Source organism: Drosophila gunungcola, unplaced genomic scaffold (genome assembly GCF_025200985.1).
Source record: "Drosophila gunungcola strain Sukarami unplaced genomic scaffold, Dgunungcola_SK_2 000025F, whole genome shotgun sequence".
Classification (NCBI taxonomy): Eukaryota; Metazoa; Arthropoda; class Insecta; order Diptera; family Drosophilidae; genus Drosophila; species Drosophila gunungcola.
The window spans coordinates 256417-279429 of record NW_026453204.1 but is presented as its reverse complement, the minus strand read 5'-3'; the positions used below and the strand labels follow the sequence as shown (position 1 = coordinate 279429).

The 23013-nt window shown below is 40.1% G+C and overlaps 1 protein-coding gene across 2 annotated transcripts in view; it reads right to left on the bottom strand.

Annotated features, from left to right (window-relative positions):
* LOC128263888 (transcriptional regulator ATRX-like) overlaps positions 1-23013 on the bottom strand; it is a 449251-nt gene that overhangs the window by 325220 nt on the left and 101018 nt on the right. Inside the window, exons 2-3 of one of the 2 annotated variants that reach the window (XM_052999165.1) lie at positions 11598-11724; positions 11003-11444 (exon numbers count right to left, since the gene is read on the bottom strand). The gene's annotated coding sequence lies outside the window, so the exon portion shown is untranslated. Of the gene's footprint in view, positions 1-11002; positions 11445-11597; positions 11725-23013 lie in introns of those variants that run through there. The other variant, XM_052999163.1, reaches the window with a different exon arrangement.

The window sequence follows — 23013 nt, the reverse complement described above, 5'->3', positions numbered from 1 at the left end:
TCATCTAAATAGTTGCCACAACCTTCTACTCCCTAAAGAAGTTGCTCTAAATATCGATGGAAGATAGCTGGAGCGCTGGCAATCCCGTACGGAAGGCGATGATATTAAAGTAAACCCAGGGGTGTGTTGACGACCATGATATTTTTCGAATCCTCATCCTGATCTGCTTGCCATGCCGTATGATGTAAAACAATGCCTCTTTTGTCGGTATCGGGTACTACTCGACATCTATCTGAGCGTCGACTGCTTGCTTAAAATCTCCACATATACAAATAACGCTACCTAGTTTTGGTGCGAGCACAATTGGGGATGACCAATTGATGAATTTGAGTGGTGTCCAAATTCTTGCTTATGTTTGTCTTTCTGCTTCTGCTTTATAATTGTCCATCTGTGCGAATGGAATTTGACGGCTTTTATAAAATTTTGGCGTTGCTGAAGATTTTAAAAAGACACTGGCCTTAAACTCTTTTATAACACCCATGGCAGGTACTTGATGCAGAGGTCACTGATTTTGTCATTGTGCACCTCGTCAATGTTCGACACTTGCATTTATGCCAAAGAGTTTGGTAGAAGTTTCAATGTTTTATTTCATTTATTTCATAAGTTAATCCAAACAAGGACTTCGAAAAGGGTCATGAGAGTCGAAGTTAGACTTGCATATTGGCAGGAATATAGAACGGAATTGTCTCGTGATTCTAACAGAAACACCGAAATTAATATTACTTAGTAAGGAACTAGGAAAACATGGTTTTTAATACGTTTAATTAAAAACATAACACCATTGTCAAGTCCGAAAGACGGAGCCTGCTGTGGATTCCAGCTAAGTCCCCTCAAGACAAACAGTAAAAATTGCTTCCGAACCGATTTAATGAGATCTTGATACCTCCCATATTGAAGTGGCCATACAAAAGAACAATATTGAAGTAAGGGTCTAACAACCGAAATGTAAAAAAGCCTAGGTGTGAGGGTCGCTAAACTCTTAAGACCAATGTTTAATGAACGCTAAAACTCCTTTGGCCTTTCCCACTCTAATGGTAATGTGAACTGCAAAATATAGATTATGGTTAAATACACGACTAAGTCGGATTTTTGTATAATTTTGCTTTTTTTGGTTAACTGAGTCAAAAGCTTTACTAAAATTCAAAGTTTGTTGTTGTGGACCGACGCTTGATAAAATCATGCTGAGATGGTGACATTAATGAACAGCATTGATATTGTAAATGAGAAGCTTGGCTATTCCACGGTAATTTAGAATCTCTGACCTACTGCCTTTTTAAAGGAAAGGCAAAATAAAAGATTCTTTCCATATTGAAAGTAAACAATTTTGTTGAAGCTATAGATTAAATAATTTAGATAGTGGTTTTGACAAAACTTTTACGCAGTTTTTAAGAACTCAACTAGAAATTTGAACAGAACCAGCTGAATATGGATGTTTTTAATAACTTCAGCTCATCAAAAATACTAACGATAAAGGGTTAAATTGATATAGGGGTTAGAAAAATAGGTTGTTTAAAAAAAATTCTGAAAATAGATTGGCGATATCAGCGTCATTACTAGCAATGGAATTATTATAGTGGAGAGTTGGTGGAAAAGATGAGGTCTTACGGCGGTGTTAAAAAACGATTAGACTTGTTTAGGATTTTCTTTTAATAAATTTTTGCTACGTGACAAATAATTCTGATAACATTCAGCATTAGGTTGAATAAAATCTGACTTAGCAACTAAAAAGCTCGAGTGGTCGACAGATGATCAACTCCTCGTATAATTTTTTTAATGTCTATTATAGTTGTTTTTAGGTAGGAAAGAATCACACAGTGGGAACAAACATGTCAAGAGATGAGTTCAGCAAGCTATAAAAGTTAACTATAAGAAGAGAAGTTTCGTTATCCCGATCAAGAAACGAACAATCTGATTCTAAGAGGCATTGATTTAATTGTTCAATGTTAGCTTTTTTAAATAAACGATTTGATCTTGGCCCATACTATAATGGAGGCAAAGAGAAACTCGATATTTGCAATGCAATTTCAAGAATAGGATGATGTAAATCTTCATGGGTTGAAAGAGGGTGAAATTATGATACAGAAGAGTTCAAATATTCAGAAGAGAAAACTAAATCGATGAGCTTGCCTTTTAAGTTGACAACTGAATTGATTTGACTTAGGGAAATGTCAACAATACCGTGAATACCGTGAATACCAAAGAATTGGAATCCTCTAAGGGCACCCAAGTAAGAGAGGGAATATTAAAATCACCCAAAACAACGAGGTGATCATTATCCGTATTATAGAACTGAATAGTATGGATTTCCGATAGATGTTTCATGTATGAGCAAGAAATGTAAACAAAGGCATTATTAAAAGTGATGCGGACGGAGACAAACTCATTGTTATTGTCGATTTCAAGCGATGAGATCAGAAGGAAGCGTAGAACGGACCGCGATGAGGACACCACCACCAAAATCAGACACAGACAAATTTAACCAAGTTTCAGTAAAAGCAAATACGTTCGCAACCAACGAAACACTATTTGTATACAACTTATTAGATTTACCTAATAAAGGTCGAAGTTAGTTTTTTGAGCGTGTGGAAACGGTAGCATTTTCAACATTTTGAACTTTAGTTTTAGGTTTGTTAAGAAACTCTTGAGCGAATATATGGTCAGGCCATATGGAAGGATGTCAGAAAGAGCAACCTTAAAGGGTGAGATGTCCCCCACTTGGTTAAAGTTAAACTTGGTGACAGCAATATCAGACTTAAAAGCATTTAAACTGTTACTCAAGTGTGATTAAACATCATCAGTAGTAGCAACCGGGTTCAAGCGTGAGATGAATAAGGTTTTATGTCGGGCAACACCAAAAATTGCACTGGGCTTTCGTGGTGCAACGTCCGAGATGGCGATTGGTGGTACTGACACTTTTACATTATTGGAAGGTCAAGGTTGGAATATTAATGGCCTAGTGTTCCCGGTTATGGCGACATGAGCAGTGGCAGTAGGTTGATGAGGCGCTTGTAAGTTATTTGAATATGAAGTTTGGAAATTCAAAGACCTTGTGTTCCCAGTTACGGCGATATCAGCAATGGCAATCATCTTTGAATGTGACAAACAATGAATCTTTTCCGGCTATGAACCCTTTTACTCTCAATTCGATTAGTTGGAATGCTGCTGATAATAAGTGTCTGATCCAGGTATATAACTTCAGGAATAGAAGAAATCTGGACGTAAGCGGTGGAAGTAAGACTTCGCTAAATAGCCTGTTAGCAATCAAAAACGTCATCAAGAAGCCGCCTCTGATACGAATTCTCAACAGTCTCCTTTATATGAAGGAGAGTCTACAATAGAAAATAGAACAATAGCTTTGCTGTTCTGTCTGATGATAAAGATTATCCGAGCCTGTCCAACTTAACTTTCCTGCGGTATCACCAAGCAATGCCTCTTCTCATACTAAAACTAAAAACGCGATCCCCGCCCCCCTCCCTTTTTGCTGAGGGGTGTCACTGATTTTCGAAAACTAATTGCTTTAATTTCATCTGTGACTAAAGGTTTTCGCCTCAAGATGACTGGTCGATCTTCCTGTAGAATTACTGTGGATGACGGAAGTATATACCGTGTGTTCCAGAAGCTGTTTAAGGACAATGGGATCCCTGTCATCACCTTTCAATTTAAGAACTAAGGGGCTTTTCGAGTCGTCATAAAGGGTCTCCATGCGGCTACTGAGATATCTGAAATTACTGCGATGCTTAAAGCCTTGGGCCACAATCCTCGCAGTGTATATAACCCCCCTGGTGAGAATGGCAAGGCGAACCGGGATATATTCTTTGTTGAGTTGGTACCAGCGAGAAACAACAACAACAAAGAAGTTTATGATATTCGCACAGTAGATTACCAGGTGGTGAAAGTAGAACCGCAGCTCCCGAGAAAAGAACCTTTAAGTTGTTACCGATGTCAAGAATTTGGGCATTCTAAAAATGTTTGCTCATTTTTGTCAAAGTGTGCCAGATGTGCTGGTGTCCATGAGACGAAGGACAAGAATAAGTGTCTGACCACGAAAGAAGAGCAATTTAAATGCAATAACAGTGGCTATTTAGAGGCTATTGGGAAACGTAGGCTTAATACCTCTGTGGATCGCAGCCCGATTCAAAAGCTTAAACCTGCTTTGCCGCCGGGTCATAATGCTTGGTTTACCTCGCGACCTTCTGTATCCTCAAGTCAGCCTCTGCCAGTGCGTGATTAGCGCCAAAATGTATTGCCCCTGCTAAGCCAGCCAAACCTTGAAACTACTCAACAACCTGCCCAGGAGAGCAGCAAGAGAATGCTGCGATGGCTCAAGCGGCTACAATTTACAAACTGTTGGTACGCTTTGATGAAATGATGTCGATGATGACGGCGACGTTGGGGTCGACGCGATGCGATGACTAATTACGGGCTAGATATCGTAACTTGGAAGGTTGAGCATATTCTGCTGGAGGGTAACATTGACAAACTACTTTTTTCTGGGACACATTTTACCAGTCGTTCTTTTTTAGTTCTTTTCCCGTATATATGGATATGCTGTATACTGCGCAAACCACCCTTTTAAATCGGCATCGTGGTGGTGCTGCCGTTATCGTTAAGTCCTCTCTCGACTATCACCTGAGCGCCACAATATCAGAGCCTCATTTCTTTCGACGGCTATTGATTTTGCGGTGTACAGAGACATCGGCTGTAGTCACCTTGCTATAACGGAGTCTCCGGGTCTTTTCTCTGACCATATTCCGCTTTTGATATATTTCTGCGTTGCTGCCTATGGCACCTCGTGGTTCGGATATGAGAAGTTTCGGTGCCCGACTTTCTGCCCTGACTCAGGAGAATCCCGCTCTTGCTACCGAGGACGAAGTAGATTCCTTTGCTGAGTGCTTCAATGACCAGATCCACCAAGCTGCCCCTCCTGGTAGAAGTGTTCCAATTCCTTTACCATCTTGGTCTGCTTCCAAGCCAAAAATTGATACCTTGGCCAGAAAAGGTCATGCACTCCGCCGCGTCTGGATGAGGACGAGGCATACCATCGACATGGCAAGTTGTAAGACTGCTGTGTCAGAGTTTAAAAAAGTCCTCCGTTTGGAAGGTCTGAATTCTTTATGAACAGAAATTCTCACTTAAACGTAACGATGTCACTTGGGCCCACAGCGAATTCGAGATTGCTGAAGTATTTGCAGATGATTTGGAAAATCGCTTCACTCCATTTGACTATGCAACAAGCCAAGAAGTTCAAACAACTATCTCTAGATTAGGACTCTCTTTTGGTCCTTCTGTTGATGTGCGTCCAGTAGACGAGGATGAGGTTCGTGATCATATTAGGCGACTAGTTTCCACTAAGGCTCCTGCCATGGACGCAATTGACGGAAAGGTAGCAAAGGCTCTGCCAAGCTCAGTCATTACGCAGCTCTTCCAACTCTTTAATGCCTCCCTATGCCTTGGTCACTTTCCAACCCCTTGGAAACGTGCTCTAGTCACAATGGAACCGTGCTCCTTAGATTCCTATCGGCCGATTAATCTCCTACCCACTTTTTTCAAGATTTTTGAGCGGATAATGCTTGCTAGGCTCTTAGCAATAGCTGCGTTTGCTGAAGCCCTTCCAGACCACCAGTTTGGCTTTCGTAGTCGCCATTGTGCTGTTGAGCAAGTGCACAGAGTAGAAAATCATGTACTGGGTGCTTTGGAATATCGCAAATACTGCTCTGCTATCTTTATTGAAGTTCCACAGGCCTTTGACAGGGTTTGGCACGAAGGTCTCCATTACAAACTAATGCCTCTTTTGCCTGAGGAATTATGGAAGCTAATCGGGTCATTCTTGGACAAAAGGGCGTTTGCTGTCGACATCCGCGGACATCGTTCTACGTCCAATTCGTGCTGGGGTCCTGCAAGGAAACGTCCTTGGGCCAGTGCTGTATACAGTTTATACGTCGGATCTTCCAAACCCAGTTGCACGCGGTACACTCCTGGCCACCTATGCAGATGACACTGCATTTCTTGCAGTTGGTAGTACCCCAACGTCTGACTCCCGGCGTGTCCACACATTCTTAAACGAATTCGAGTGTTGGACTTCTCGGTGGAACATTGCACTAAACGTCGACAAAACGCAGCACGCCACATTTGCTCTCCGCCCTGGCTGTTTGTGTTGCCTCCACCTTGATGGGAATAGGCTTAAGCATGAAGACAAGTTTACCTACCTTGATGTAAAATTGGACCGTCGCCTTTGTTGAAAAGGACAAATTTGCCGCGTGGGGGGCTCAGCTAGATCAAAATTGGACAGAATGGACTGGCTTCTTCGACCAGGTAGCGGTATAACCCTTCAGGCTAAGTTGCGACTCTTAAAGGCCATTGTCCTCCCGATGTTAAATTGAGGAATAATTTGCTGGCGCACAGCCAGTGATTCATCTCTTAAAAGGGTACAAACGAGCATATCAAAGGCTCTCAGGAGGATACTGGGTGTGAAATGGCACCACTATTGCTGGATCACACGAACCGTCGGCTAGACGGCTTGCTACAGCATTGGGTCGACGACTTTCTGCAGACGGCACCCAGCGGATCTGTGTGTGTCGTGATAGACACGGGCGCCTCTTATAACAACATAAGAATACACAAGCCTTTACCTGCCCTGTACTTAATACCCGAATTTTTGGGATCTTTGAACCCTCCTACGCATACACGAACTCAAGGACCATCCTTGTTTGGCGTGTAAAATAAAACAATTGCCAAACAAAAAAAGTATTCATTTGCGGATTGTACTTTTTAGGTTTAGGAGATACTGATAAAATTTAAAGGCTTTTAAAACGTGTCCATAGTTTTAAACTGAACTAGAATATCTCTGTGCATCCCTTGCCAATAGTACGATGCCATTACCCGATGCTTCGTTTTCCTAACTCCTAGGTCACCTGCTGTAGCTTCGCTGTGGTTTTCTCGTAGCACCCGTTCTCTTTGGTTCTTTGCCACGCATAGCTTCCATGGTTGTGTATCCTTGTCTGCGGCCCATGACGGTAGATGTCTGTATAGTTTCTTCTTCTATTAGTGCGTAATCTGGCCATGTTTCTGGTTCTTTTTCTATTGCAAGGAGTTTCTGTTTTATCCACTCGTCCTCCTCTACTTCGGCTCCGTGTATTTCTTCCTCGAGCATTCGGGATAATGCGTCTGCCACGACGTTAAGCTTGCCTTTGCGATAGCGTACCTCGAGTGAGTATGGCTGCATTACCAATGCCCATCTGGCAATCCGTCCTGAATGGCTCTCGATCGAGTTAAGCCATTTAAGTGCTTGGTGGTCCGTGATAACGACGAAGTGGTACCCTTCCAGGTACATCCTCATTTTCTGGATGCCCCAGTGTATTGCCAGGCACTCTTTTTCGGTAGCCGAGTAGTTTTGTTCTGTTTTTATCAGCTTCCGACTGGCATATGAAATAACGTGTTCTCCGTTTTCGTACTCTTGGGTCAGTACTGCTCCTAGTCCGTAATTACTGGCTTTTTTTCAAAGTCCGGACAAGCCAGGACCGGTGCTTTGGTTAGGGCTTTCTTTAGGTTTTTGGTCGCCTCTTCTGTCTCCTCGGTCCATTTGAACTTTGTCCCCTTCTTGACCAGGTTGTACAGTGGTTGCGCTAGTTCAGTAAAGTTCGGGACGAATCTTCTGTACCAGGAGGCCACCCCTAGGAAGCTGTGTACTTGCTTCGTTGTCTTTGGGCTTGGCATGTTGAGGATCGCGGCTATCTTTTCCGGGTCGGTATGTATAGCTCTTGCGCTTATTACGTGTCCTCGGTATTTCAGTTCCTCCTTAAAGAAGTGGCATTTCTCTGATTGATTGATTTTTAGATTTGCCTTGCGGAGTCGCCTCATTACCTCCTGTAGCTTCTCCAGGTGTTTCTGTACCGTGCGTCCGATTACCACTATGTTATCCAGGTATGCGAACGCGAATGGTTCCGTCTCCGGTCCGATGACTGAGTCTAGAGCTCTTTGGAACGTTGCCGGTGCTGTGTGTAATCCGAAGGGCATTACTTTCCATTGAAACAGTCCGCGTCCTGGTACAGTAAAGGCAGTGTACTGTTTACTGTCTTCGTCCATCGGTATCTGCCAGTAGCCACTTTTCAGATCCAGTGTATTTTGCCTCGCGGAGTTGGTTGAGAATGTGATCCTTTCGTGGTACTGGGTATGCGTCTCGCTCAGAGTGCTCGTTCAGTTGCCTATAGTCTATGCAAAGCCTCCATTCCTTATTTTTCTCCTCCACGATTACCACTGGCGAACTGTAGACGGAGTGCGAGGGTTCTATGAGGTTCTGTGCTATGAGTTCGTCAACTTGTTTGTTTATTATTGATTGCATTGCTGGGTTTCGAGGGTAGTACCTTTGTTTAATTGGGCGGTCGTGCTTCATGAAGATTTTGTGGCTTGCAATGTGACTTTGATTTGGCTCATCATCTCTAACTCCCTTTTGAGGGTCTCTTGGATCTGTGAGTCTGTTAAATCCCCTGTTTCTAGTGATCCGATGTGTCTCTCGTGTTTCTTGCTTCTGCGTTGGTTCCTCTTCTTCTTTTTAATTTTCGCTGTGATGCCTCCGCATTCTAGTGTAGCATTGCATTGCTTTACGAAATCTATTCCCAAGAGTAGGTCTCCGATCACCTCGTCGAGGACTAGTAGTGTTGTTGTGTTTGTTTGTGTCCCAAATTGTATTGGTACTTCTAGTGCCTCTGTGACCGTTCTGTTTGTTCCGTCTGCAAGTCTTATGGCTTCAATTACTTGTTTTCTTTTTCCATGTCTGGCTATTCTGTTGGCTAGTTTTTGGCCGATAAAACTCCGTGTGGCTCCTGTGTCAATTGCACCGCGAATTCTTGTGCTCCCAACGTTGACTTTTGCTAGTAGGCGTCGATCGTTGAAATTGATTGACGTTGCGGGTGTGGTGTGAGCCCTGGATGCCCGCTCTGATCCCATGGGCGTCTTCCGTTTCCCGTCGTTTCATTCCTGCGGCAGCAATGAATTGTTCGTATTCCATCCTGTCCGCATACCCAGCAAAACAGTCTTAGTTGGTTATTGCATCCACGTGCTATGTGTCCCACTGCTTTGCACCGCGAGCATCTATTGTTCATGTCCCAAGATCTTGTGACGCCTCTGTTAAGTACTGGTTGTGTTTCTTGGGGTCTCCACTGGTTCCTTGGTGGTCTCCAGTAACTTCCTGGTGGTTGATGTCCCAATTGAGTTTCCGGTGTTTGTTGCGTTGTCTGCTGTTCTGTGTGGTCATGTGGTTGTAGTGCCTCGAATTCCTCGGCTAGTCGGAGGTATTCCGCTAGGGTTTGGCATTCTCCACATTTAGCATATCGCTTGAACTCCACTCGACTGTTTCGGTACACCCACTCCAGTTTTTTTTCTTCTGTGAGCGTAGTGAATCGCATGATTTTCCTGAGTTCTAGCGCATATTCCTTCGCTGGCTCGTTCTCGCCCTGGTGTCTATGTGTGATGCTTTTCATAGCTTTCTCCTCATGATCCGCTGGCCTGTAATACTCTTGGAATTCTTTCCGAAAGGTGTTCCATGACGGCATCGGGTTTGGGTGAGTGTGCCACCAATCCAAGGCACAGACTCCGAGAAGTATTACCATTGCTCCTGCTCCTAGATCTATGCCGTATGCCTCTGCTAATTCCTCTGTTCTACTAACGAACTCTTCCGGGATTCCAGTTCCGTCGTATTCTTCTCCCAAACTTGGTATTACTCCCATCGTGGCCACTTTATTTCCTTCTGTCCTTGTGGGCTTAGGTCCTGGTTTTCCTTCGACAAACTCCGTCGGGTTCGGCACTTGCAAGTATGTATTTATGGTTTTCCTCGATGTTTTCCACTGTATCGGTTGTCCCACTAATGCCTTTCGGTTGGTTTCCTGTTCCGTTAGGTGCTGGTAATGGGCTTCTTGCGTGTTTCTGAGGCAGTTCTAAAAACCGTTTGATGGTTTCCTCGCCGTGGTTGCCGTTCTTTATAAAATCTGACATTTGTCTTCGCATGTCCTCGCACAGTGTTTCTGGTTTGACCTCGAATTCTATTAGACAAGCTTCCAGTTGGGCTTTATTGGTATTGCTTATCCAGCCTCGAGTTAACTTGTCTGCCATTGTATTATTCTGTGTTGTGTTGAGGAAGAGGGTAAACGATCTTTGGTGTTTCTATTTGAGTATACTGTCTTTTTGTGTTCAATTTGCTCGGGCGCCACTGTAACGACCCTGTTTTGGGAGGCGGTATAGCTTGCCGTGGCCAGAGTTCGAGACAGAAATTTATTTCCTCTTTTGATCGGTTTACCTCCCTTTCCCCAATGAATAGCACAAATCTAACTCTACAGAGTATGGTTATATTTTAATAGTACGATTGATTAAGACTACGTTTTTTAACTATAATTATAACGAGCGTGACACTGCTTGATAAGTGGCGTCGGCGCTGGTGAAGGGCCGAATGTGGTACTGCTTGTTGATATCGACGCTGCGGAAGGGTATATCACAACTTGTTGAGTATCGCACTGCTTTGTGTGCGGGATAGATGCTACGGAAGGACCATGTGTTGCACTGCTTGGTGCCTGCGCTGCGCAATGACTGAATGCGCACGGCTTGGTGTCGCCGCTGCGGCTTGGCCGATTGTGCACTGCTTGGAATTGGCGCTGTGTAAGGGTCGATTGTGCACTGCTCGTCTCGTCGTTCGAGTACGTCGGGTTCGTAGTGCTCTGGGTCGCTTAGAGGAACGATCTACATGGGTTTTCTAGTGGGATGTGGGAATGTAGCGCATCGTTAGTTTCGACCTACCGTTTATTCCGTATCGTTTCCGGGTTCCGACCCGGAACTTTTGGGAGGAACTCACTGAGATTTTCCGGAAATACGCAAACCGTGCCGGGCTCAGTGTTCACGACCGGGCCTGGGTGTGTAAAACCACACCGGGCGTCGGTGATCCTCACCAGGTCGTAGAACCGACTTCAAATCGAACTTTTACGGATCCACCACCACTAATATCTACCAGAACACTTACCCGGATATTCCTCCTTGTTGATGTTTCCTCGAGAATTGTCGGAACGCAAGCGACTGATCTGGGGCTGTGTCTCCGCTTATACAGGCGCCGGTTAGTGTGACCCGCTTTGGGTAATCGGGTTATTGGGCGATGATTATCGGCTATCGATAACTTCGTTGAATAAGTGTGACCGGCTGCTGTTGGCTTTGGGCGCGCGTTTGAATAATGTCGTTGTACTTAGTTTTAATAGTTGTTGTGACGGTGGGCTGTCACAATACCCTTGCAGCTATTGCAAAAATATTTTTAAACGTTTAAATTACGATTTATATGCGAATATGTTTAGAAACATTGAAGCTATGATGATTTTCAGCTCAATTTTTTGATCGTTTCTATGGCAGCTATTTGATATCGTTTTGCGATTTAATATAAGTTAAAATCGTAAATCTGAACTATCAAATTATTGCTATTTTCAAAAGAATTTAAGAAGAATAAAATATAGGGAAGTAAAATTAAAAAAATTCTTTTTTAATGTTTTGATTGTTATTTAGAGCAATATGATTTAGTCGTCCGATTTTATTAAAATTTAAACCGTAATTCTGAAATATTTAGTCATTACTCGAATATCTTAAAAAAAAATTAAAAAACAGCAAAGTTTCTTTTTTTGTCATTTATTTTTCCGATTGTATCTATGGGAGCTATATGCTATAGTCATCCGATCCGGCTCGTTCCGACTTATGTACTACCTGCAAAAGGAAGACAACTTTTAAGAAAGTTTCATGCAGATAGCTTTAAAAGTGAGAGACTAGTTAGCGTAGCGATGTTGATCAAGAATATATATACTTTATAGGGTCGGAGATGTCTCCTTCACTGCGTTGCAAACTTCTGACTAAAATTATAAAGAATCATGAAAAGATTTTAACAATATGCTTTTCTGAACAACACATTACTATTAGGTCTTCCATGTAAAAAAAATGCTCGTATAGGATAAAATACAGAGAAAAATACATTATGTTTCTTGAATTTTATTCGAGTTCAACTTGATGAAAACCTGACATCAAGTCAGGGCATGAAAGATATTTAGCTCTACCTAGTTGATCTAAAATGTTTTCAATTCAACTGACATTGATTGATTTGGCGATAGTCAATTACTAATCGACTTTCTTTCTTGTTAGACTCTTGATGAGATTTCTTTGGTAATAGTAAAAGTGGGCTATTATATTCTGGTTCTTTAATTTCTTCTTTTTGGCTGAGAATATTTTTCGTTAAAAGTCAAAAAACTAAACTCTTGTTTTGCTTATATTTGTTTATTCATTTGAATTTTAAAATGTAGTAAAATCTTTGCTCATTTAATTTTTTTATTTTATGTTTTAAGCCTAGTATTCAGGTTGACGAAATCCGTACGCCAGCTATGAGAGAGAGCGAGAAGCAAATAACCGGCGTACACTTTTTGTCACTGCATTTTTCACCCCGGTACTCAGATCGACGAAGAAATACCAGAAAATTTCAAAGCATTTCCAGATATCTCTGGGTGAACGTACGCCAGGCCCCGGCGTTAAAAATTCAAAATTTTATCTTTGGAGGTTGGAGTTGGCAGAGCATAATATTTGTCGGATCAAAAAACGGACGAAGAAACCCAAAAAACTCAGCAATGTACTACAATAATACAATTTTTGCCAATCTCGGCGAAGTCGCCGCTTTTCTTGAAGGAGCGTCTGGATCTGTGTAGTTGTACGTGTAGTTTTGGGGGGGATGATGCTGAAATTTCGGGTGTAGAGTGTTTGGCAGCAGAGGACATTACATCCGTTATATGTTTAAGTGAGTATTCAATATCAGCTTCACAGGAGATTTTAGGTTCGATTTCAAAGTGTGAGCTTATATATTTTTTATACTTTAGCCAGTTTGTTGTATTGGATGTCAGAAATTGTGGTCGTTCTACAAACTGTGGATGTTCAGATAGAAGAGTAAAACAGGCGAGTGGTCAGATGACAGTTCCGCCAGGGTTCAGCATGTACGTCACTCTCCTAGTTACAGCAAAATCGATAATGTCTGGTTTTTTGTTCGGATCTGCTGGTCAGTATGTGGGAGTACCTGGTGAAACAAAATCTAGCTTATTACCGGGTTTGATAATAGCGTTGTATAATTGGCGTCCTTTGGGGTTAACAAGACGAGAGCCCCAGTAGTTGTGTTTCGCATTATAGTCACCGGCAGTTATAAAACAGTTACCCAATGAGTTGTAAAAGCCTTAAAATTCACTCTCTGAAATATTAAATCGTAGGGGACAATACACAGCCGATAGGGTGACTGGACCGCTGGTTATGTTGATTCGTAGGGATGTGGCCTGTACAGGGTTGCCCATATTCGACGCACCCATGTTTTTTTTTTAAAATCAAAGAAAAAATAAAAATTTGGCGGTTGGCAATCTTAATCATTTAATTTGTTCCAAGTAGATTTGTTTACATCAATTTTTGAATATGATATCTTTCAAATGGCCGCCTCTGGCGTTGATGGCGTATTGTGCCCTTTTTGCAGCATTTTCCATCGTTTACGCCAACATTTCGGCCGGAATAGCGGCTATTTCTTCACGAATGTTGTCCTTGAGCTCTTCTAGGGTCCTTGGCTTGTTAACGTAAACCTTTGACTTCAAATATCCCCACAAGAAGAAGTCAGGCGGCGTCAAATCGGGCGAACGCGGTAGCTTTTTTTTGCTTATTTACGGTCCCATTCAATGTGAAATGGGCTTCATCGGACATGATAATTTTGTTCCAAAATTGATCGTCATCTTCGGCCATTTCGATGACTCTCGCGTGGCGTGTATTGTTCCATGGTAAAAATCTGCTTGGACTGACGCTTCAAACGCGGTATGTCATTAAGCGATCTGGCATCTCTGTCAAAAGTTATGGCGTCGTCAGATGGGTCCGTCGAATATGGGCAACCCTGTATGTGATTGTAAGCAAACGCCTCCAGAGGGTGATGCCTAATGCGCTGTTTGACAAGGATTCAGCTCCCTTCGTGAGCTTTGCCATGTGGGTGGTTGCTCGCATATAAGATATAGCCAGTGAGGTGGAAATGGTTTTTATTGGTTAAATGCGTTTCTGAGAGGAGCATGTTATCGATGTCCTGGGTGTTTAAGAACTGTAGAAGTTCAAGTCTGTGCTGCGAAGCACCGTTAGCGTTCCAAAAGCATATTCTTAAGGGATCCTAAATGACTTTTGATTGATTGGAAGTTCGATAAGGTTTTTCTGGTTTCGCACTAGTTCCTGGAGGGTACCTTGCATTGAAAGCATGATGTTCGTGAGTGTAGCTAAAGTAGCTTCGATGCTGTTTTGTATTTGTGGAGTGTAAGTCTGGTTTTTTTGATAAGTCTTTGGTGTGGTTTGGAGTGGTTTGCGAAGCAATGTTAAGATTTGGCTGAGCAACCTGTTGGGCGGAGGTTGGTTGTTGGCGCCTCTAGTTGAGCCGACTCTTGATCTCTTTATAGACGGGGCATCCGCTGTAATTGGCAGTGTGGTTTGCACAAGTTGCTACATTTTCTCAGTGCTGGGTCTTCTTTGTTACCCGTGCAAGATTTCTGTACAGTGCAGGTCGCAACAGGCAACACAGACTGGTCGGAAAGTGCAATAACTTTTTGTGTGCCCAAACCCCTGGCAGTTTGTACCAGACCGTTTCGTTTTTGCAGGTCCTGTACGGTTATTCTTTGACGGAGTAGGTATAGCCGTTTTTTATAATGGGGTGCACTGCGTTTTTCTGCCGAGTAGTCGCGTCTGGTTTGAGTTCAATGTTGAAGAGTGGCTGAGGAATTTGTGCCAAGAATATGGCCATACAAGGTCATACTGTAAACTGCTCCCGGTGTGTGTAGTTTGTGGAGAATCCGCACACTGCCCAGCGACTCAAAAAAGTGCGGCAACTGCGGTGGCAGTCACACTGCTAAATAAAGAGGTTGCCCAGTTTATAAGGAGCTGAAAAGTCGCATCCATCAGAGAGGCACTACTGCCCGCACCCAAAACAAACAGTTGACAGCCTCCAGAACAAACCCTGAAGTCTTCTTCTCGACTGCAGCCAGATCCTCACTAGGACCCATAAACTCTGACAAAAATCTTACATTCGCAAGCGCTTTAAAATCAGGACTGGCTACCCCTGACTCAAAAAGTTCATTTCTGCAATCAGCATACCAAGAAAAGAACACGGCTCAGCAGCATCAATCGCCGGAGCAGCCAAAAAGCTATGATATTCAGCATAAAACAAAACCTTACGCAGTTAATGTCGTTTATGCGCACAACTTTCCAAGATTTAATGCAATAACAACATCTTTTGATTCAAATGCTGGTTACACAACAATCCAAATAATGACTCCCCTACGGATATCTACGTGGAACGCTAACGGCGTTTCACAGCATAAACTTGAGTTAGCTCAATTCCTATTGTCAATCATATCGATGAAACACACCTCACAAACAAATACAATTTTAAACTACGAGGCTTTTCATTCCACGGAACAAATCATCCAAATGGTAAAGAACATGATGGGACTGGAATTCTAATCAGAAGCCGTATTAAGCACCTTTATCATAACAAATTTGCTAAAAACTACCTCCAGGCCACATCTATAAATATACAACTAAATACTGGCCGCCGTATACTCCTCGCTTCACTATAGCTGAAGATGATTTTTTGTGTTTTTTTAACTCACTAGGAGATACGCTGGGGATCTCCTCTTGTGACTCCAAAAGGAAAACAGGTCTACAATGCAATTATAAATTTTGTGTGAGAGTGAAAAAAGTGTATTTGAAGCTGGTTACTAAAAAATTTCTTTTTGAACTTTCGAACTGAACCATGAACAGACTTAGCCAGTTACCGGGATATACCCCGAATTTTTTAAGTTGCTTTCTCGTTGCTAACGAAATTTATGTTCATTAAAGACCACAAAAATAGAGCAAGATTCCCTCTTTTCTTCTTGGCACACAAGACTTCGCCGTGCTACAACCAGTTTTGATTTTACAAAAAAATGTATTAATATTAATTAATTTCGATTTATATGCACATATGCTAAAAACATTGAAGCTAAAATGATAGGAAAGGTTGTTGATGTGTTTGTCAAGAGTTCTTATTGCCACCAATGTAAAACTTGGGAGAATATGTTAGATACTGCCGAAATTGAAGACTTCTACGAAGAAAACATCAACAGCGGATATTGTTAAGCAAATGATGTAGGCCCAAAAGGTAACAATGGAAGTACACGCCATTATACACTGGTGAAGATTTCACAATAAATAAGAAAGAGTGCGTAAGACACGTGCAGAAAAGAATGGGAATGGGAATTAAGAGGAAAAGACTATCTGGAACGGTAAAAAAAATAGACAAATTGACCGTATATTATGGACTTGCCATTTGACGCAACCACGATTGTTAAAAAAAATAATAATTGAGATTTGGGCAGCATACTATCACTATTGCTCGACAGACAAAAAATCACAGCACAACAAGTGCCCAAGCGGTGAGGACTTTTAGTGTAAATGGCAAAAAGTGACAGCTGCAAATACCTTGCTTTCGGTCAAACATAGCTACAATGCTCTTCCTACTGATGTTACAACAGTCATAAAGCCAATCTATGAAGATTAGAGAAAAGACGCACTTTTGCAGCGGTGTCTCGGAGGTTTAACGCAAAATAACAACGAGAGCTTTAACCAACTATTTTGGAAAATCTCTCCAAAATCACAAAGCGGTACTGCAACCGTTGTTGAAATTGAAGCAAATGTAGCAGCATGACTTTTCAATGAAGGAAGTTTTGCTCTGTTGTCCTTTTTGGATGAAATGGGCATCTTTACCGGTCCAAGTAGCCACCAGTGTGCCCGCCTAACTGATGAACTACGAATAACCCGAGCGAACAAAAAAGCACAACAAAGTAGGGTGCAATTCAACGTAGACAAGAGCAAAAAGATTCACTGGATAACATGAATGACAGTGTTTCACTGTACGAAAAATTCATCAGCTTAAAAATGAATATACATTTTTTTTCAGATAATCCGGTTACGTGCTCTGCAAACCACCTTTTTACATGGCGCCCTGAAGATTCACGATTACCGGGGTGCCAACATATCTCCGCGTTTAAAATTTTTACAAACGATATAGAATAACCAAACTTAACTATACCTTTTGGAGTACATGCGTATACAACAAAGAGAAAGTCTATCAAAACAATTCATTTTCATGAAAGGCTAAACAATCACGATTGGCAGTATCACATCTGCAGAATTGATTAAATGTAAAAAGTCATTTAAATATAAGGTCAAGCAAAAAGTACTCCATTATTTGAACAATAGTTGACTTTTTCGATCTGTATCTCGTGCTGTGCAAGTCCGATTTAATTTCAGTAGGTGGCGTTAGAAAGTTGAGCTTTCGTATTATAAAAGTCTCTTAGAAAAGTTTTGCGATCGATAAGACAAACGCTTTGAGAGCTCAATAAATATTGTGATCGATAACACAAACGCTTTGAGAGTTAAAAAGTTCTTTTTTTTTTTAATTTTATTTTGACAAAGGCGATTACGCAAGCCAGGCAGCTGAAACTGTAAATGGAGTATATAGCCCTAATACTGTAACTAACAAGCATGCACAATTCTGGTTTCGTTGATTTCGTTCTGGGAATTTGGATGTTAAAGATGAGGCATCCTGTGGAGGCCAATCGTCAAAAATGCCGACAAAATAATGAAATTTGTTTAGTCTGACCGTCATTCAATTGCCCAGAAGCCAAACATTGCTCAAAAAACAGTTGGTAACCATTTAACAAAAGCTGGATACACAAAAAAGCTGGATGGGTGCCACATTAGCTATAAAAAAAACATTTGGACCGAATTTCGATCTGCAAATTGCTGCTTTATTTCAACAAAACCGACCCGTTTTTGAAGCGGATGGTGACTGGTATTGAAAATTTGGTCACTTATGACAACGTGAGGCGAAAAAGGTTGTGGTCGAAGAGGGATGAGCCGGCCCAGACGGTGGCTAAGACATAATTGATTGCCAGAAAGGTTTTGCTGTGGGTTTGGTGGGGTTGGCAAGGAGTTATCTACTATGAACTGCTCCCCTATGGACAAACACTTAATTCGGTTTTGCACTGTCAACAATTGGACCGTCTGAAGGAAACAATTGCCATGAAGCGCAACACTTTTGCCAAAAGGAAAAGAATTGTTTTCCATCAGGACAACGCTAGACCACACCCATCAATAGCGACTCGCCAGAAGCTCCGAGACCTTGGATGGGAAGTTTTTATGCATCCACCTTATAGCCCGGACATCGCACCAAGGGACTACCACGTTTTCCTATCAACGTCGAACGATTTGGATAGTGTAAAATTAGCTACAAGAGAGGATAGTAAAAACCGACTGGCTCAGTTTTTTGCAACTAGGGATGAAGGATTTTTTGAGAGGGGTATCATAAAATTGCCATCAAAATGGCAATCGATTGTAGAAAAAAATGGTGCCTATTTGAAATAAATCGGTTAATTCTAACCATGAAAAAAAAGCTTTGAATTTCATGTACAAATAATGGATTACTTTTTACTTTTCCTTATAAAGGGTTTTTTAATAGGAGCGCTTCAACTTTTATTTTTAATAAAACACAAACGGTTTGACTTTTCAACTAACCTTTTTTTTTATTATCGAAATTGAACATATACATTTAATTATGAAACTCGATTTCTTTCGCATGACCACCGCGTGCACGTTTTACGAAGTCCAATCGTTGAACCCAATTTTCAACCACTTTTTCGCATAAATCGGTCGAAATTCCAGCAATTTCGCGTTCAATATTGGCTCTGAGCTCTTGCAACGTCGCCGGCTTATTGGCATAGACCAATGACTTCACGTAACCTCAAAGAAAATAGTCTAGAGGTGTCAAATCACACGAGCGCGGCGGCGACTCGCCCGGTCGATTGTCGAACGGTCTGGCTTGTTAAATGGACCGTAAAATGGCCGTAATGCTCTTAAAGTAGCAGCAACAGAACGATTATTTTGATAAAAAATTTGCACAATTTGCAATCGCTGTTCAAGTGTGTAGCGTTCCATGATGAAATGTATACTAATGAAGTTTTATATGTCAAGAGAATAAAAACAACTAAGCTTGACGTTATTGGGTCTCAACATTGAGCTTTCGCTCTTAATTATGAAAAAAAAAACAATTTTATTTAAAATAGGTTTTGTATTAGTTTCTCACCAGTTATTTTATTTTTGTTATCTAACTTCACTAAAAAAATTGAGTTTACGCCCCAGTAACTTTATCTTTTATCAGGCAGGTTGAGATGGGTAGATCTATAACTGTTACATTGATAAAAACTTTAGTAACTACTGCAACGGTCTGATCGTATCGGACGTGCCGGTAGTGTTGTTATATATGTGAAAACGAAAATAAAATTTAATTTTAAATGTAAACAGCAAAGTTTATGCACAACAGAATAAATTTTCCAAGAAATTACAAAAGAAAAATCTACTTGGTTGTATTTGAAGGCTTCAACCGAAATATCGACGATAAACAAGTATTCATTTCATATTCATATGAGATTTCGCTGTCATACACTGACATCATACTGGCAAGCGATCTTAGCAGCAACCTTTTAAATGAAAAGCATCTTGTGAACAGCTTAAAGTCCTTAGGGCTGTATGCTGTCAACGAAACAATGCCCATACACTTCGGAAACACCTGTGATAAACTTTGACATATTTTTCATTAATGACCCTAGGAAAATTTTACTTTATGACCATGTATCTCTACCAGCTTTTTCTAGCCATGACATATTATTTCTTACATATTACATGCATTTTGACTATCAAAACAATTCCTTCACGTAAAGAGACTATAAGAATATCGACTATACCCATTTACCAAACTTCCCATGTTGATTGTCAGTCAAGATCGAGGAACTAAAACTGGTTTTCTCGTCACTTATTAAACCTATGCAACAAATCGGAGTGAATCAAAACTAATTCTTTTCGGCATTAAATTCGCTTATATTTGAACCTACACGTTTGTACAAAAAGTCTTGTTTTTTATTTTTTTTAAGGGGGTAGGAAATGAAATCTTCTTTCCTGCGAACTACCACTTTTTTTCAAAACTGTATATATTTTTTTTGTCATCTTTTCTTTCGGGGTTTTTAGGTTCAAATAGACAATGAACCATATTTTCAGTTAATAAATTTCAGACACGAAATACGAGCTCTGGCCTGTCCATAAGCGGGAAGTTTAAAGATCGAGACGCTGTGGCAGAAACTCCATAAGTCCTGCGTTTTGTAAAATTGTTTTAAGATAAAATTTGTGTAACATCTTTTGTACTACCTTTAAAAACACGATGAATGCTTAATTATTTTCATAAAAAAAAATCATGAATATGAAAATGCTCTTTATCAACACATTATCATGGTCTAAGCAACTGGTCGCACTTATAATTTGTTGCTTTCTCCCTCAAAACTATTTGTACCTAAAGAAACAAGATTATTAATCTCTCATTCTTGTTACCACTCTCTTTTATGGCAATCGGTTTTTTGTCATTATGACGCGCGTGACATGCTTGTTAGTAAATGCCTTTATCTCAATTGTCCGTTATGTGTTTAATTAAAGACGTTACGACCTCTGTTCATTTATTTAAATTAATTCTTGACCTTAACTTGACTTCCTGGATAAATTTTAGAACTTTAGTTTATTCCACTGCTTTACTTGTATTATATTAATTTAATTAAATTTAATCCACAAGTAAAATAAATGATTTGGAGGTTTATTTTAGAGTGTTCCTCTTCAATTATTTCAATTATTCATTTCTCCAACTCTTCTACTTGATTTGAATTTAATATTTTAATATTATTCATTTTATTTCTTTCAGAATCCTTTGATCCCAAAGTTGTTACTTTTTTATTGACGGATGGTTCGACGTCGGCGCGTTGAGCGTTTTGTGTTCCCAAATGTATTAACTTTTTGTTGACGGAAAATTCTTGGTCGGCGTGTTCAGGATTTTTTTGTCCCAAACTATATAATTTTTTGTTGACGGATTTTTCTACGTCGGCGTGGTGAGGATTTTTGGATCCCACTATTCCTTTTTTTTGTTGACGGATAATTCTACGTCGGCGTGTGCAGGATATTTAGATCTTAAACTATTTAAATTTTTGTTGACGGATTTTTCTACGTCGGCTGTTTGGATCCCAAACTATATATTTTTTTTGACGGATAATTCTACATCGGCGTGTTCACGATTTTTAGATCCCAAACTATTTGATTTTTTATTGACGGATAATTCTACGTCGGCTTGCTCAAGATTCTGTGATCCTAAGCTAAATAAACTTTTTTCTACCATTTGTGATTTTGTGATTTGATTTTAAGTAAAAATTTAATTTGAAAGATAAATTATATAATACATCCTGGAAGGCCTAGAAAATTTGTTGAATCTATTTAATAAATTAGAAATGACCAATACGCCATGCATAAATAAAATGGCGAATCAAGAATTAGAAAAACAAGCCTTTTTGACCAAAGAATTAATAAAACAGATTGTTTCAACAAAGGTAAATTCTTTAAACAGAACTTCAAACGAATGTCAACAAAGTAGAAGATTATAAAATTGAAGAAGTTGACAATTCGATAAAATGTGAAGAATCCTATGAAATCATTAAATCAGTTCTAGAATTTAATGGGAACTTGAAAAATATGTGAGTTGGAGGGAAGCAGCAGAAAACGCAATGAGTCAGTATGTTCGAAAAAGGAAGCGATATTTCGCAGCACAATCAATATTATGGAACAAGATAACCGGAAAAAAATGATGCTTTAACCTTCCAAGAAACAGTCCTAATTTTGAAGCTATTTTAGCCAGATTGGATTTCGTTTTTAGCGATAGATAGATTTGATATTCAAAAAGGCACCATCAACTATAACAGAAAAAAGAAAAATTATTTTACGATGAGAAAAATTCGTTAAACCAATTTTCGCTAACAGAAGAAAAATTGTCCTTCCATTGAAAGAAAGAAGAAAGAAGAAGAAAGATTTTAAATAGCAAAGTGGAATTAAAACAAAATCACAAATGGTAGAAAAAAGTTTATTTAGCTTAGGATCACAGAATCTTGAGCAAGCCGACGTAGAATTATCCGTCAATAAAAAATCAAATAGTTTGGGATCTAAAAATCGTGAACACGCCGATGTAGAATTATCCGTCAAAAAAAATATATAGTTTGGGATCCAAACAGCCGACGTAGAAAAATCCGTCAACAAAAATTTAAATAGTTTAAGATCTAAATATCCTGCACACGCCGACGTAGAATTATCCGTCAACAAAAAAAAGGAATAGTGGGATCCAAAAATCCTCACCACGCCGACGTAGAAAAATCCGTCAACAAAAAATTATATAGTTTGGGACAAAAAAATCCTGAACACGCCGACCAAGAATTTTCCGTCAACAAAAAGTTAATACATTTGGGAACACAAAACGCTCAACGCGCCGACGTCGAACCATCCGTCAATAAAAAAGTAACAACTTTGGGATCAAAGGATTCTGAAAGAAATAAAATGAATAATATTAAAATATTAAATTCAAATCAAGTAGAAGAGTTGGAGAAATGAATAATTGAAATAATTGAAGAGGAACACTCTAAAATAAACCTCCAAATACCTTTTAGAACTGATATTCAGTGCGAAATAAATATAAATATCGATAGGGCAATTTATAGTAAGCAATATCCCTATGCCTTATTAGTTTCAGATTTCGTTAATAGTGAAATCAATAGAATGTTAAATGAAAATATTATAAGGCCGAGTAGAAGTTCTTACAATTTACCAGTACTGGTGGTTCCCAAAGGGGTCAAAACGAAGACGGGAGCCCTAAACACGGACTCGTAATAGACTATAAAAATTAGCCGAGAACACAATAACGGGTAGATACCCGATGCAAGAACCATCTGTTATATTAGCCAAATTAGGAAAGGCAAAATTATTTTCAACAACTGATTTGGAATCATGATTCCATCAAATTTTAATGAAAGAATCAGATATTGAAAACATTTTTTTTCTATT